The 17,561-nt window shown below is 41.6% G+C and overlaps 1 protein-coding gene across 1 annotated transcript in view; it reads right to left on the bottom strand.

Annotated features, from left to right (window-relative positions):
* Positions 1-17,561, bottom strand: part of Rarb (retinoic acid receptor, beta) — a 644,731-nt gene that overhangs the window by 351,838 nt on the left and 275,332 nt on the right. The window lies entirely within an intron of this gene.

The raw sequence follows: 17,561 nt of genomic DNA, 5'->3' as shown, positions 1-17,561 counted from the left end.
TTTCCAATGCCTTTGGTTGACATCCAGAATATAAGGTATGTTTCTACTTCTGAAGACGCCATGCACTTCTGACACAAAGTTTCAAGGAATTAAGCTGGGATTCTCTTGAAAGCTTCATGCAAGAGGGCTAGCTTGCATGGTACTAGAAAGGGCTGTGCAAGCTGTCAATGGAGAAAAGCAATCAATACTCCTACCCAGATGTGACATTTACAAAGCACAATAATGACAAACATGACAAGATATCCTCAAAGGTACAACAGTGGCTTTTATGTCTTGGACTTAACCAACAGCTGTATCATTGGACTTAAGGCTCGCTCAAGAGAAATGAATTTGTTCATGTTACTCTAAACATAGCCAGCTACTTAGAGGATAGCCTAGTATTGCCATTTTCCTAAACCAGTATAATGTCTGTCTACAATCTAAATACTTATTCTTATGCCCACATTTAAGAGTAGCGCTCTTGCCTCATCAAAGTAGCTTCCTTTTGCAGAAGACAGACAGTATTACAGAAATCCAGAACTAAATGCAGAGAACTGACCCCATTGTGCCTAACTCTAACTAGCACACCTACGACAACCCTTCTATCAAAGGCTTTGTGAACTTTCAAAGAGGGGGCAGGAAGTCTGGAAAAGAAGGAGGACCAGGAAGTTTATATCTTCTATAGAAAACAAGGAAGAAGTTGCCAATATGAAATCTCAACAGTATGAATCCCTAAACAAGATCTGTACAATGGCAATAATAGTTTATATGCCAATAAGGATTTGGGAGATCTCATAACACCTCTCCCATAGATGAAGAGCTATGACAATTAGTCTTCCCCAGGGACATGCCACCTAATTATTTGTCTACCAAATGGATGCTCAGCCTTAGAAACATATGCATATAATCAACACTGAATAGACTCAGCAGGTTGTATTGAATATTCATATATATGCACATATATATAAAACACAAAGAGAAAAATTCATTATATAAATAGTTTTAATGTCTACACTGTCTTCTAAGTTCTATATCTTTTATTCAGCTATTGAACATGGATAGCTACACTGAAAAAAATCAACGCATTAATTCATCTCTTCATCACTCTATATCCATCCCTTCATTCCTCCACCTATGCATCTGTCATCACTCCCTCACTTCTTCCATCCATTCATTTCTCATCTCTCCCTACTCCAACACTCATTCATTCATTACTCTTTCCCTTCCTCCCTCCATCGCTCACTTGCCCGTCAGTCTAAGCAAATTGTTAGGTGTCAGGTACAAGTGTAGATACCATAGATACCACACATTGTGATACGGTCCCTCTATTCAGGAGGAGTTAGAACCCTGAGAGAAGTCATGTGCTTAATGAGGACTCAACTGCCCAGCCTCCCTTGAGAGAGAATGAGAGAAGTTTCACCTTGATTCTCAGTACCGACCACACACTTCAACTTTGCCAGGGCAACCACATCTAGCAGGAACTTCCAAAACTTTGGAGCCCACTGGTTGACAACTCTGAACTCAGACCCTAGGAGCTTCAAAATAAAGTGATCCGTTGTACAGGGCAGAGCCAGATGCCCAGGATTGATCGTGACTCTGGACTTTGGGGAAATGATTTCATGTCTCAATAGACTAGGCTTTAAAAGGTGTAAAAATGGGAATAATTATAGAAGTAACTTCAGAGGCTCACAGAAAAGATGAAATGGGGTCCTGTTTCAGATGAACAATGCCTGGTCTGTAGTAAATAAGGCTCACATTAAACACATGCACTGTCTCCTTCAGTAGTGTGCTTCTGAGAACAAGCTTACTAGAAAGACTGGGGACTTTGAACTGTGGATGCAGGGGAGTGTGTCACAGCCATCAGAGAACTGAAAAAGAGAAAGATGGGATGTGGATAAAGGGAAAGCACTAAGCTGCTTATCCTCCTGAGCACTCATGGCTGCAGAGTGCCCTAATCAGTAACTTCTGTGTCTTTACCACATGCCTGACCCTGAAGTAGAAACTCTGAGCTTTGAGCCTCTGAACAATCTCACAGGGTTGCAGGGACCAGCCTCAGTTCTGAACAAGCTGTTGAATTTACAAGAGTTTAAACATCTTGCCCCATATTCCACACATGTGACACAGTCAGAACTTCAAACTGGCTTGAATGGTGCTCCCTCCTCTGCTCGCTTCTGTCTACGAAGAGCTTGCACACTGCATCGGTTGCTACCCTTAGGGGAGAGAATCCAAGAATAGCTGTAGTATTAGCATTTGTTCTCCATTCTAAGGCTATCCTCAATCCCTGGCCCCTCAGTACTAAAATGGACACTGTCTACAGGGAAAGTCCAGGATCCTTGGGTCTTAGCACCCTTAGCCCTAAAGAAGAGGCTGTGTTTCCACTTGGTTTATAAACATTAACCCTAAAATGATGCCTCACCCCAAAATGTCACCACCTCTTGAAATCCTGAGCTGCAGCTTGTCTCTGAGGAAAGGAGAGAGGGCCGTACATGACTTGAGCAGAGCTAAACACTTTCGGTGTTTTCTCTTCTCAAAAGCATACTCCATCTCACATCTTTAATACTTTTATTTTACAGTTTGTAGCAAATTAATTAGAGAATAAAGCGGTTCCATTTAGTATTTGCTGCTTCTCCAGTCAATCTGATTTTGAAATCCCACACAAAGCTCAGCATTGTTCCAGCGGCTCTTTTCTCTCTCCAGCTGACAAACTAGCTCATTAACGGCTAGAGCTGACAGTTTAGCAAACTCGCCCCCGCAGGGCACAGTTTTCTGATTTTTCTAAAAGCTGTGTATGTGTGTGTATGTCACACACACACATACACACATACACCAACCAGGGACTGTAACTACCCACCATAATGTCCCCTCTCTCCTTGCTTTCAAATCCTCAAGACTGCCAGCATGTTGCCTGTGTAGCACACTTGGGAGATTTTTTTTTAAAAAAAATATTAAAACAATGCCAACAGCAGAATAATTTATGCTAATAAGAGGAAAGAAAGCAATTCTGTGTTGGAGAAGTCCTGCTTGTTGGTGGGCTGTGTGAAAAGTCCCCATCTGCCCACATGTGTGACAGACGATGAAGCTCTTCTTAGTGGCAAATGTCCTTTGTTTCAGGACTGTGCAGACAAAGGTGGTCACTGGTATTAATACACTTTTTCCCTTCATGCCTGACTTCAGTTCGAGCTCATTTGTGTTCTTTCCTTCCCCACCTGAGGCAAAACGCAGAAGAGCAGGATGAGGAGGGGGAAAGGAGATGGGCTAAAAGGTCCCCGGTCCATAGCGCCTGAGATCCTGAGGTATCAATTTTATCCTCCATGAGAGGGCCAGGAGAGGAGGAGCAAGGGTTGGGTGTCAATGCAAACTCCAATATCCAGAAAGCAAGTTTTTGCTGAAACATACTAACTGAAAAGCATTTTATACATTTTAATTTAGAAGAAAAGAATTTTAAGTATTTATTATCTTCTCAAGTCAAACTGTTCTGCCACAGTCTACGTTCCACAGATGAGCTGGAGAGAGAGGCAGGTTTGCCTACAGTCTGTGTAACACTGTGTGTGTGTGTGTGTGTGTGTGTGTGTGTGTGTGTGTGTGTGTGTGTGTGTGTGGTGGCAAGCTTTATCATCCTAACGTTGACGCTCTATCTATGACCTCGTCTAATCAAACTTCCTGGCAAGTTGATTGCCAACACAAGTTAGAGTTAGCCAAGAGGGACGCACAATTGACAGAAAGATGCTGAAGATGGCCTCCCGGCAATCCTATGGGCCTTCTATAATTAATGATTGCTGTGGGATGGCTGCTGCCACTGTGAGTGGTGCCTCCCTGGAAAGGTGTCCCTGGGGTATATGAGAACGCAGGCTGAGCAAGCCAGTCAGCAGCCCTCCTCTGCGGCTTCTGCTCCAGCTCCTGCCTCCAGCTTTCTGCCTGGACCTGCCTGAATGAGGAACAGGGATGAGGACATGTAAGCGGAAATAAGCCCTTTTCTCCCTAAGTTGCTCACGGTCATAGTGTTTTATGCCATCAATAAAAGCCTCAACTAACACATTAATGAACACAGTGTGTTTCCTCTGGTCCAATTAGTATGTTCGTTATACTGAAGATTCATTTTGAATGGCAGTAGTCACCCCATGTCTTTTCTTTTAACCACAGGTTTGTTTTACGTTCAATTTCATTTAAAGGTGCACGCACACTTCCAACTTTAGACTTCCCATCATTTAAACTACATTTTGCAACCCAATAACTACACACGCCGTTTTAAAGTCAAACAGTTCCTATAGACAAATGGCTTTCAGAGTGTGTCCCTGAGCTGGCAGTATTAATAGTCTCCTGGACATTTGTGAATACTGGCAAGGTCAGATGGAGCTAGGAAAAACCATCCTGAATGAGGTAACCCAGAACTCCAAAGGACAAATATAGATGCATTCTGTTACATATTGATGTGAGCTGATAAGCCTTGAATAAGCAAGCTATAGTCTACCAAACTACAGAGCTCAGTACAGAGTAAGGGGCATAGAGTTGAAAGACCCGAGAAAGGGAAAGTAAAATAGAAAGTTATGGATGGACTGGGGGGTGAGGGGTGGAACAGGAGGATTAAATGAGAAAAGCCAGCTAAAACAAAGGGTCATCTGAGGGGTTTTATGTGTGTGACCTAAACAGAATCACCATGTAATCGGGGAGAGAGTCACAACCGAATATCTCTTACACACACACACACACACACACACACACACACACACACACACACGGATATCTTTTAGGATATTAAGAATCATTCTCCTTCCATGTAAGATGATACAGTTCCCTAATCTAGTACTTTGGGATTGATATAAAAGGGATAGGGAGTGTAAGTCTAGCCTGGTTTAAGACTTTTGTTTTGTTTTGTTTTTTAATTACATTTAATTTTTTTCCTTATTCACTTACATCCCCCTCACTGAACCTTCCTCAAACTCCTCTCACAACTCTTCCCCCACCCCTTTTCCCTGCTTCTCAGAGCAGGTGGGGGCCTCCTGGGTATGCCCCCACCTTGGCACTTCAGCTCTCTACTAGGCTAGGCGCTTCCTGTCCTACCAAGGCCAGGTAAAGCAGCCAAGCTAGAAGACAAACATCCCACATACAGCTTTTGGGATAACCCCCATTCCAGTTGTTTGGGACCCATGTAAAGACCAAGCTGCATATCTGCTACATACGTGCCAGGAGGCCTAGGTCCAGCAGATGTATGTTCTATGGCTGTTGGTTCAGACTCAGAGAGCCCCAGGGGTTCAGATTAGTTGACTCTGTTGGTTTTCCTGTGGAGTTCCTATCCCCTCTGGGGCTCTCAATGTATTCACTTATAAGTGGATATTAGCCATAAAATGCAAGTAACATGCTACACTCCACAAACCCAAAGAAGCTAAACAAGAAGAAAAGCCCAAGTGAGGAAGCTTAAGACTCACTTAGAAGGGGGAATAAAATACTCATAAGAGGCAGATGGAGGGAGGGAAGTGGCAGGGATGGGGGAGAGGTAGGGGAAAGGGGAGGGAAATGGGGAGTTCAGGATCAGGTGTGGGGAAGGACAGGAGAGATGGCTAGATGGCCATGAAAATGAATGGAAATCTGCCACAGATGGGAATATGGAGGTGGTGGGCATCTCTAGGATGAGACAGAGATCTAGGATATGGGAAGTGTCCAAGAATCAATGGGGGTGACTTTAGCTGTGTCTTACTACATTGGGGATATGAAACCTGAAGAACTCTCTGCCTGTAGTCAGGCAAGAACCCTAGTAGAGCAATAGAAATACTAACCCATCCACAGTACTTTCAACCCAAAGTTTATCCTGTCTACAAGAAATGCTGGCACAAGGGAGAGAACAGAGACTGAGGGAATGGTTAACCAATAACTGGTTAAACTTGAGACTCATTTGGGCAAGCACCAATTGCTAACACTATTAATGATACTCTGTTACACTTGCAGACAGGAGCATGTTGTCCTCTGAGAGGCTCTACCCACCAACGGACTCAGACAGATACAGAGACCCAGAGCCAAACAGTGGATGGAGCTTGGGGATGCTTATGGAAGAATAGGAGGAAAAATTGTTTTATGCTTTTTAAAGGTAAAATGAAACCTAAAATGAGTAGGTTAATGTGTTTATGAGTAGGTTATTTGTTAATCTGTTTAATGTGTTACACTGATCACTAAATTAACTCCATGCATTTACATTCCCTTTCTGTTGTTTTATTTCTCTTCTCACTTGTTTCTTAGAATGGATTGTTCATGTATTTGCTGCCACATTCTTTGGCTCACCTGTTCATATTCAAAGGAGGAAGTGATGGCAAGCTGCATTTCTGTGAGTGAGCTTTGCGAATGAGCTTCATGTGTAAAGTTATCAAACTGAGAAATTGCCATTTGCAACTCCCCATATGTCAAATTTCTTCATAATTCCACTGGGAAAACTTCTAAATATCTTCCCAGAATAAGATAAATTCATTTCAGAGAGTATCTGAACGTCTTCCAGTAGTTGAGTGGATAAATGAGGCTGGTTGCTGGGGTGAGAACATGGTAAGTTCACCCTTCAATCTTTGGGCCCATCTCTCAGTGGTCGTATTTCTACTTTCCAGGTTATCCAGAACTTCTGCTTTCTGGACTGACCAACAAGCACAAGTGTCCCTGTCTTCCCTGTCCATCGTCTCCACACCCTTAGCAGCCAGCGGTTCCCTTCACTTTGCACCTGTCTTCAGTAAAGTTGTCTTCTCCTGCTTAAGATAATCATCACTGTGTTCTTATTCTTTCACAGCTTTTAGTTCTTATTTCCTTTTATTGACTGGCTTGTCAATGCTTGATAATTGGAAAAATATATCACTATATTTCACTGGAATTTTATTAAATTAAAAACAAAGTAACCCATGGTCAGCCAAGTTTGTAAAACACAGGCTAGATTCCATATCCTTTTAGTTCCAAATTCCTTATATGTAAAAGGACTTAAAGAATAATGACAGGAAAATGTTTCAGTTAAGATGCTAACTAAATTAAAATTTGGCCAACAGATGGTGTAACTGTTAACTCTGTGAGGCAAAAGAGAGAGAGTATTGGCTCCAATCTGGAATTGAACCAAGAACTGAGTTGACCTGCTATCATAGGTCTGCAGTGGGCTATGTCAAGGCTTTCACAAAATGATAGATAGATAAGTAGATAGATAGATAGATAGATAGATAGATAGATAGATAGATAGATAGATCGAGAATGATAAAAATAATAAATTGATATGTGATAGATAAAGGATTGATAGATGACAGATTACAGATAATAGTGTTGATTGATAAATGATAGATAAAAGACATCTGTCTAGATAGACAGTAGATAGTAGATAGTCAATAGTAGATAGTAGATAATAGCTGTGGCTTGTCTTAGTCATGCACAGGAAATGACCTAGAGCATACATCACTCATTGCTGAGTGCTGTCTTGAGCAGACTCTTAGCAGAGTCTGCTTGGGGACAAGGGATCCTGCCCTCCCCCCTTGTGAGAACTGTTTACTTTGTGCTGCTTTCCAATGCAATGCAAACAACCTAATGGGGTTGGATTCCAGAGGAGACACTCTCTATCCCCTTATCCTTCACTTTAGTGGCTCCAGGGTTGGTGTGACTAAGGGGACAATAAATAAACAGGAACTGAAAAAGGTAAATATTCAAACAAAATGTAAAACACATTTCCTTCCTTTGTTTGGCTAATTTAGAACCTGGAATAGACTGAGCACAGGCAGACACGGTGGGCACAGCACTTTTCCCCAGGTGTCAAAGCTTAAACCTCTCTATTCATTTAATACACGGGGTCTAGGTAGTGCCGCTTAATATTTTCCTGATCTTTCAACCGAGTACCTGTTTTTTAAGTACAGTTTAATACAAATCCTCTCAATCACTTTTACTGCTGCTCCTGGTAGAGAAAGAGTGACTAAATGCCACTCTGCCTGGTGATCTTGCATTCTGCCATGTACTTAGCACACTCATCACAAATATTGTGAATAAAATTATGTTTACCTCAAGCTGCACACATCACAAAGGCAAAGTTAAATCCAGCCGAAAAGTTGTATATCTTATTCCTTTGTGATTCAGTTTAGGAGCAAAGGAAACAGAAAAGAGCTGTTTAGAAAAGAGATGCAGTCACTGGTACCCTTGGGCCACCAAGTGAGTAAAGAAAGAGACCTGAATGGCTTCTTCTGCAGTAGGAGGGGGTCATGTGAGATGTTAAAGTCTTTTTTCTATTCATATTCAGAATGTACTTTATATTTCTCTTAAGGCAGTTTTGTAAAATCCAGTCTGTTAACCACAAAGTGAAAACAGGACCACTGGAAAAATAGAGAGAATCATCCGTGCATGAGAATGCATGGAGGTCGAAAATTTTAGTTCCACAAAATATAGGATTAGCAATGTAAACACAGGGTTTTGGGATGTCAGCACTTAGCCCACTGTTACTACATATGCATGCTCACAAGCCTAAGATTCAGCTTTCCCTCAGATGGGGCACGAGTCAGAATAAATGTCTCCTTGGGGCAAACAGCAACAAGGAACTGCCTTCAGGATGCTTTCCGTACTTGCTACTGTAGAATCTACTAAGAAACCTCAGTAGAATGCTGACAGAGAAACAAGGCTGGGCTCTCAAGATAGAGAAGGTAACCAGAAGCTGTCCAATGGCTTCTCAGTGGCTTTGAAGGGGTTTGCCCCTTGGAATCTCTACACTAGAGAGGGAGCCCTTGGCTTGTCCAGATCTTGTTATCCACTGATGACAAATGAATCATAGATAATTGACAGATGATAGCTAGATAGATGATAGAAGATAGATAGATAGATAGATAGATAGATAGATAGATAGATAGACAGATAGATGATAGAGATTTACACTGAACTGCGGCTATTGAGTATAAAACAATAAAAGAGTCCTGATTTTTAAAGTATGGATGGGCGTGTGGATAGCTAGCAAGACAGACAGGTGATAAGTGATGGTATGGTGGTAAGATATTGTAGATGACACAGAAATGGAAAAAGCTACAGAATAGCAAGTTGGCAGAAACAATGAGGCTGGGAAGTCATGTGTGTGGACATAAGGAGATATGGAGGACAGAAAACCAATATAGTTGTGACAATAGAAATGAAATGAGTCACAGGAGAAACAGCCTTGCATCCAGACTCAGCTCTGGTCCATCATTACTGTTCACTTCCTTGCGTAATTTTCCTTTCTTGCTTTGACCAACAACATAATTTTTAAGTTATGTATGTGTGCACATGGGTGGAAATTCAAACCCAGGGCAAAGGAGGGCATCAGTGTCTCTGTAGGGGAGTTAGGAGGTTGTGATCTGCTAGATGTAGATACTGGAAACTGAACATAGGTACTCTTCAGGAGCAATATGCAAACCTAATTGTGGGAGCATCTCTTCAGTTTCTGTTTTTGCTTCCTTAAAACAATCACCCATATTCTACTTAGGCTTTAGGCCTCAGAAAATCCCAGTCTCATCTCGTGCTAACTCGGCCCTTCTAGTAGAAGACATTTAGTCATCAGCTGGCTGGGATCTCAAACCATGTGTGCAATAGCACCTTGCATGTGAAAATAATGATTAATCTAATATGGACTGGATTTCCTAAATGACCTTTTATGATGAACACAGTACTAGAAAAGAGCTAGGTGAAGGGACGAGCTTGAGGTTTCCAAGAGCTTGTTACTTATAACTTAATATAGAAAATAGAGACACAAGCATCTATTATTAACTGATCATGTATATATATATATTCATTTTTTTGAAAATGAAATTTTGGCATGTTTTCATATTCAGTTTATGAGAGGAAAATTAATAGAACAGGAGTCACTACTGGTTCCCCAAAGCAGTGAATTTAATAGCAAGTATTCGATATTTATTCAGCACTTAAACATTATAACATGCATATAATTTGATGGAAAATATACACTCTGAGAAGTGAGATGTAAGTATAGATGGATTTCAGACAAATTAAGAATGAGCTATGTTCCAAAGACTAGAGTTTTCTAACTAGTGCTCTAAAAATAGATGAGAAGAAAGTAGGCCCATGGGGTTGATCTCTCTCAGGCTTGAGAAGGCCTGAGAGGGGAGATGTGCAAAGAAAGCCTGACACAAGTATTCATCACTATTAGGCTCATGGTTAAAAGCAAGAGATCCGGAGTTGGGGATTTAGCTCAGCGGTAGAGCACTTGCCTAGCAAGCGCAAGGCCCTGGGTTCGGTCCCCAGCCCCGAAAAAAAAAAAAAAAAAAAAGCAAGAGATCCAAAATGTTATAACTCCATGTCATGACATAAAAATGAAGCAGAAAGGACTGTATTAAAGGTACAGTCTCTACATGGAAGACAAAAACCAAACAGATATAATAATGCACAGATATACAGCTGAGGTGAGAAAGTCTCAAACAAGCTACAGTATTCATCTCGCGACAGTATGAATTCAGCCTCTTCAGAGTACGTTTTATTCTTTGCAGGGTCTTCTCTGGCGGTTTTATGTAGTGGAAAACATCGGTATGAGCTGTAAGAAAGCAGCTAGACTCTGATGGACAGACCCTTCTGTGCCACACCCAAGCTCTCCATCTCCCATTGCCGACACATGCTCCTTGGGGGTTTCTCCTTGTGAGTATACCCTTCTAGACACTTTCCTACGCATGCTCCTTGGGGGTTTCTCCTTGTGAGTATACCCTTCTAGACACTTTCCTCCAACTCCCTAGAATTAGCCCCAGTCCCACATTCAGTGCCCTAGACTAGTCTGTCCATTCAGGCTTGCTGGACACCCAACCTCTGGGCTTCAAGCAGGACCCTCCCTGCATGCTCCTTGACTCACAGACTCCTCTGAAACCATAGCCACCCTTCCCACCATGCAAGATCCTACATGTCCTTCTCTGTGGTCTAGCCTACTGAGTCTACCAAATTTTCCCCTCCATATCCCCTCCTCAAACCCCAGATCTACCCTACACCCAAGGCTTGTACTTGTATATACATTCTATATGCACATCCAGCCCCCTGTTTCCACCTGACTTTATCTAACTTGCTTGTTCCAAACTCCAGGCTGAGCCCGATCTGCTCGTCCTCTCTTCTGTTCCAACATGCTCTGTCCAAATCAGACGCAGAAGAGAGGAATAGCACATACCCAGATCTCATCCCAAAAATACAAACAGCATCAAGCCAGCATATCCCTTCCAAAACTTATCAGTTCTGTAGAAATGTTTACCAATGATCCGTACCCAGATGGATTCCAGGCCACCAAATCTAAAGGAACAATTATAAACTTTAAAAATTAAGTCAAGGTGATTAAAGAAGATACAAACAAGCAGCTCGGTGAAGGTAAAAGGGAAGAACGTAAAGAGAATGAGTGCCCGAGTGATGCCGAGGAAACACAAGGCCAAGGGAAACAACAAAAAGAGTCCAGGATGGGAAAATGGAACTTAGTAAAGATGCAGAAAGATAAGCATGGGGCTGAAAAAGCTCAGTAGCCTAACCATAAAATTCAAAGGAATGTCTTACAAGTAGTACGGATCAAGCAGAAGATGGGACATTAAAACTTAAAGGTGGAGGACCTAGATGCGTTAGGGAAAGAATATAAAGAGAATTCAAAAGCGCAAGGAAAGCAGATACAGAAAATCCGTGACACCACAAAGGTCCCAGATCTCTAATTATACATATACAAAAACGAAGAGTCACGAGTCAAATGACATAGACCAGATCATACTCGCCAAACTGAGGGGATACACAGAAAACCAATGAGACAAGACCAGAATAGAAAATCCCCACAACACATCATAGTTAAAATACCAAGAACGCAGAACAAAGTAAGTGTACGGAAAGCTACGAGAGAAAAAAACACAAGTCACAGACAAAGAAAAACCCTCAAACTAACAACCAATTTCTTACTAAACTTTGAGAGCCAGAAGCCTGGACCAATGCATTCCAAATCTTAAAGGATCATGACAGACAACATAGTAACATACTCAGCAAAACTATCTGACACAGTTGAAGGCTAAATAAATAAATAAATATTTCCCACAGTATAAACATCCTTAAAAATATATCCAACAAAACAAACCTACAGAAAATACAGGAAACAATATTTTGAGCTGAAGAGAGGAATGAACAAAGTCAAGAATCTAGGGAAAAAAAATACGAAGCCATAATTACTAAAGCTCAAAATCTCACTGAGAACACAAAGAGCATCACAGAAACAGCACCACAATGAGAGCAATTGCACATATTTCCATAATACCTCTAATATTAATAGCCACAATTCTCCAATCAAAGGACACAGCCTGGATGAATTGATTAAGAAACAAAATCCATTTTTCTGTTATCTAGAAGAAATATATCTTAGGCTTAAAGGTAGTCTTAGCCTTAGAATGATCGGACAGACAAAAATACTCTAATCAAATGGGCTCAGGAAACAAGCAGGGCTGCTACCCTAATAGCTGACAGAATGCACTTCAAATGAAAATTTATTCTAATCAAGGGAAGTTTACCAAAAGAACATTATTATTTTAAACATATATGTACTGAATTCTTCTGCTCCTAATTTCATACAAATGTGCTACTGGATTTAAAGAATATATTAATATCAACTCATTAACAGCAGCTAATTTTCACACCTCATTTTTTTCCAAAAGACAAGCCATTTCAATGAAAAACAAGCACAGAGGGAACAGAATGCATCAAATGGACTTACTGCCTATCTACAGAACACTACATCCAAACATTATAGAATGCATATTGCATATTCTTTGCAGCTACATATGGGTGCCTCTCTAAAACATACCACATCCTTAAATGTAAAACAAATTTTTAGAATTTCAAAGAGATAGAAATATTTCTGTGTATCCTTTATAACTACAATGTGATAAAAGAAAACTGACAGCAAAAACAAAACAAAACAAAATAAAACCAAAACAACAACAAAAAATGAAAAAAAACCTCCAAAACTCAAGGAGATTAAATATTGCATTAGCCAAAAAAGAAATCAAGAAAGAAATTAAAAGTTCATTGTAATTAAATAAAAATAAAAACACAATACAATGGTACCTCCGAGACACACTGAAAGCAATCCTGAGGGAAATTTATAGCTCTAAGTGGCCACATTAATAAAACAAAAATAAAAGAAACCAGAAAGAGCACATACAAATGTATTAATGGTTCAACTAAAAACTTTACAATAGATTTTCTAAACAAATTTTTTCTGGCTACAGAGACAGCTAAAGAGAATGCTCCCCCAGCTATATAGTCCTTGGTGCCCAGGCCCAAGTCTAAACCTTGTCTTTTGAACTCTCGAATGCACATGAGAATTCAGAAAAATGTACCCAGAGAAGGCCACAAACCTGGACTGACACAAATACTTTTCAGTAACTGAAAGTAGCTAATCCACTCTGGAACTATCTAGAGAGGACTTTCCAAGAATGAGTATGCGGAGAAGCCGCCTCACCTGCCAATGACTTCTGCAGCTAAAAATTTAAAATCTCCCTCTCCTCTGTAGAAATCTCTCACAACCGTGGGGAGAAAAGGGGAAAAAGAACAGGAGAGAAAATGGGGGGGGGAGAAGGGAAGGAGAAAGAAAAGCAAAGAAAAGAAAAGAAAGGAAAGAAAAGAAAGAAAACAGACACAAGGCACGGTTTTCTTTGCAAGGCTAGGACTCAAAGTTAAGGCTCATGATAACCTGTATGTGTATACAGGAACTCTTCGGCCTTCCTTCCTGATCCTCCAACCAATGAACAGCTCCTCTTCACTGCCATCCTATAGGTTGCAAACAAGACCTTAGATCAACTTCTGAGAATGGAGATCACACAGACATACACAAAATGCACACACTCGTGTACAACTCTCCAGTAGTACATACATATACATGCATTCACACTCATGTGTACGACCTCCCACTCATGCATACATATAAACATGTATCTATGTACACACACACACAAACACACACACACACACACTTACACACCCTAGCCCACAGCTCCTATCGATGTAACAGATCCTTTTTGCAAAAACTGGTTCCACAGTATTGAGTCCTGTGGGTGTGAGACTGTTAGTCCTTGCTTGTTATTAAGAGTTTATAAGAAACCATAATAGAATTCAAATTGTGGAAATATCATTGAAGTAATATTTTAAGTGATGGCTATTTCAAAACTGATGGTGTTCTAACTATGGCTGTGTTTCTGTGTGGTGCGAGGGAACGTTGTAGACTTCCAGAGAAGATCTCAGTTTCATTGAGTGTCTTCAAACGCAGTCAGTTCTCAGGGTTGCGAGAAAGATCGAGTTGACATGTTGATGCTGCTTCGCCCAGGAAGCTCAAGTAGTTCTTAATACTGTTGAGACCATGAGAAAACCTTACAGCATTAGGCACATTTGATTGAATGAAGCAGTTCACGCTCACAACTGGAGCAAAAAAAAATGCAACTCAATTTATTCTTAACAAATGCTCCACTGTTTCCCGTGCTGTGTGAATTATGCATCCATTTGTGTGAGGTATGACCGACACACATACACAAATTCTGCATTTTAGACTGATTTCTTGACTGAAAAAATAAGTTTGGGGAGTTTGCTAGAAAGCCACAGACATAACGAAGTCGCTCTTCTTTCCCCCCGACTGAACCGGACCAGCTCCAGAGTGCCGACTCTGCAGTTGGCAGTGGTTCCGTGAAAAGCCTACCACGACCCTAATATTGTATCACAGGAATCACAGGAGCGATCTGCCAGAGACAGGGCCGCTTTCAGTCCTGTTCTTGGTAAGACTGTGTTGTTTCTCTCTTGCTTAAGCTAACATTTCTAAGCACAAAAAATTCTCTGCCTCAAAACTCCTTGGGGCCAAACACAGCCTTGGGCATCTTATGCTAAGAAGGTCCCAAAAATACTGTCCAAGGAATTTTAAAATCTCTCCGTCGTGTGTGTGTGTGTGTGTGTGTGTGTGTGTGTGTGTGTGTGTGTGTGTGTGTGTTTAGAGTGTCTCCAATTAGACTCTGCATTAAAAATAAAATAACACTATAACACTGATTTAGTAGTCTTTTAAAATTTTAATTTCACTTTTTAAATTACAATAAAAATAAATGACAAATCTAAATGCCTTTTTCTTTATTTTTTTTTTTCTCAAATGGTACCAGAATGTGTGTGACCAGAGAGAGTCATTACAACTGAGGGAGATTAATAGCCAGAAATCTCTCAGTGGCAATGTGAGTGAACGGGCCACATGTCCGTGACATTTTCCTGCATCCACTCAAACAGATGGGCCTCCAGGGTGAGCTGGCCTCGGTGGAGATGAATGAGATTCCACAGCTCTTAGCACAGTGGCATAGAAATGGCCCAGATTCAGTGCAGAGGCATTCCTACAGAAACAAAGCGGGGCCACAAAGGTGTCCCGTCCCAGTGTGTATCAATGCAGATCCATCTGTTATCGAGCCCCATTCATTCTCATTAAAGCCACATTCAGTATCAGATGACACTGTTCAGGCACCCCATGGAAATCCTGAGGACCTGATCATCCATTAACTAGGATTGATGCTGATATGGCTGACCGGGTAGAGAAGGCCGTGACAGCCCGACAACTAGTGATACAGTTAGAAAAGTGCCTGGCAGAAACCAAACATGCAGATAAAGTAGAGTCACCCATGAGCAAATGACTAAGGCCTCCTGTGCTGGCAAAGGTCACTCAAGACATTGAAATTCAATGAAGGAGCCTGTAAGCTAAGGAAACAGGCAAGCACCAGGGAACCTTGCCTGCAGAAAGGCTGGCGACCAATGCCCTTTCTTTCTATAGAAAGGAGTCAGCATGGGGCAGACTTTGCAGAAATCTGGGGGAGAGGTGGTTGCAGGGCACATCTGGCACACAGGTGTGTGGCCTGGTCTTCCTACGCCAGCAATCACCATCACTTGCCAAGAATCCTATTGTTGTTTTGGGTGGAAAACAGAAAGAATTATAGCTCCTAGATTATAATGACATTTTTAAAAAAAATAGTCTGTGGATTCCAGCTAAAACATTCTTCCTCCAGCAGATTATCTGTCTAATCCACCCACTTAATTAGCTCGTTCCTTGGTGGATCAAATGATATTAGGGGGTTAGAGTTATATTGCCACTGGAGCGGCCATTTAATTCTGCCAACTCTAAAGCAAATTATTTCATAAGTGGGTAGTTTATTCAATTCTGTACAGTTTCAATTCAATTCTGAGCCCTTCTATGACCCAAGTCCCGAGAAAGACCTGCAGAGGAACAGAGCTTAGGAGAACCAATCCTTACCCGCAATCGAACAAGACAATGGTGACTGGTCACAAAGTGCAGCCACACAATGCGATGTAAATATGGTGTAGGACTGTGGGAGTGCAGCGTAGGGTCCTAGTAACTGTCCGGTATAGACAGAAGGCAGAGGTAAGAGTGATGGGAATCTCAGGAGCCGAGTGAGAATGTTACAATTTAACAATTACCAGTGTGAACTGTGCAAAGTCTGTGTGTGTTTGCTTTGTTAGGTTTCTGTATAGAACACTGGGGTGCAGAATAAAGGACACACTCAAGTACCATCTTCCTCCGAAGTATCTCAGAGCCTCGCAGAAAAGAAAGAGCTCTTCGGGCGTTACTACATGCTGTGATGGAGGCAGAGGTCCAGTGTTAGGAGAGCCATGGGGTGGCCATTTAAGACAAACAAAGGCTGGCCCATGGCAACTGAACAGAGGCAGACCATAAGCCTGAAATAATTAGAGAAGGAAGTAAATCAAGGAGCCTGTACACACTATGATGCAGACTGGACTGTGCAGGGTACGAGCCCACTGGAAAGCTGCTAGCTGTGTGGAATCGAAGTTGTATTGTTAGATCTGCCCTGTATGATGGACACTTGAAAGCTGTCTGGGGAACGTGGTGGCGGCATACTCTAGATGATGAGCGAGCATGGTTAAGTTGGCTCAATGGTTCATGGACCACTGAACCAGTGGTTGGGATGTATCAAAGGGTAAGAGTGAAGGAGACGTAGACAGATTAGATCTGGGATGAAAGGGGAGAAAAGACCCACTGGCAACTCCGGGATTCAGGTTTCGGGAACTAAACACTGGTGTCCTTCAGCAATCTCGAGGGAGGACAAGAGCAACCAGGGTGGGTGGATAGAGTGGGAAACAGGCCACAGGATGCACCTGTTTACATGAATAAACAATACCAAGGTCTTATGAAGGTCAACATATACGACTTCCTAAAAATCTGTGATTACAGAAGAGAATAATTTCAATTAAATATAGGAACTGTGCAAAGTGTAACTAGATAAAGTTCAAAGGCAGAAGGCTTTAAATGTCCTGTGGCTTCCCTGCATTTTTCCATGTAGAGGAGTAGAGCTTAGAAGGCTTAGTTAATATCAGCAGGAGCTGAATCTTGGTTCTTCTATTTAGTAAGCACTCATTACATAGCAGCTAAGTATAATAGCAGTATTAGGAAAGTGAGGAGTTGTCCCTGTGCTCACTGGTTTGTCAGAATGAGAAAACACCTAAAACCACAGCTCTGAGGAGCAAAGACTCATTGGCTTGATCGCTTCCATCCAGGCTCACTTGCCTTGTTTCTTTCTTGGCCCGTGATGGGTTAGGACAACCTGGTCGAAGCTCACGGTGTA

This window comes from Rattus norvegicus, chromosome 15, assembly GCF_021556685.1.
Source record: "Rattus norvegicus strain SHRSP/BbbUtx chromosome 15, alternate assembly SHRSP_T2T, whole genome shotgun sequence".
Classification (NCBI taxonomy): Eukaryota; Metazoa; Chordata; class Mammalia; order Rodentia; family Muridae; genus Rattus; species Rattus norvegicus.
This window is presented reverse-complemented; position numbering and strand designations above follow the sequence as displayed.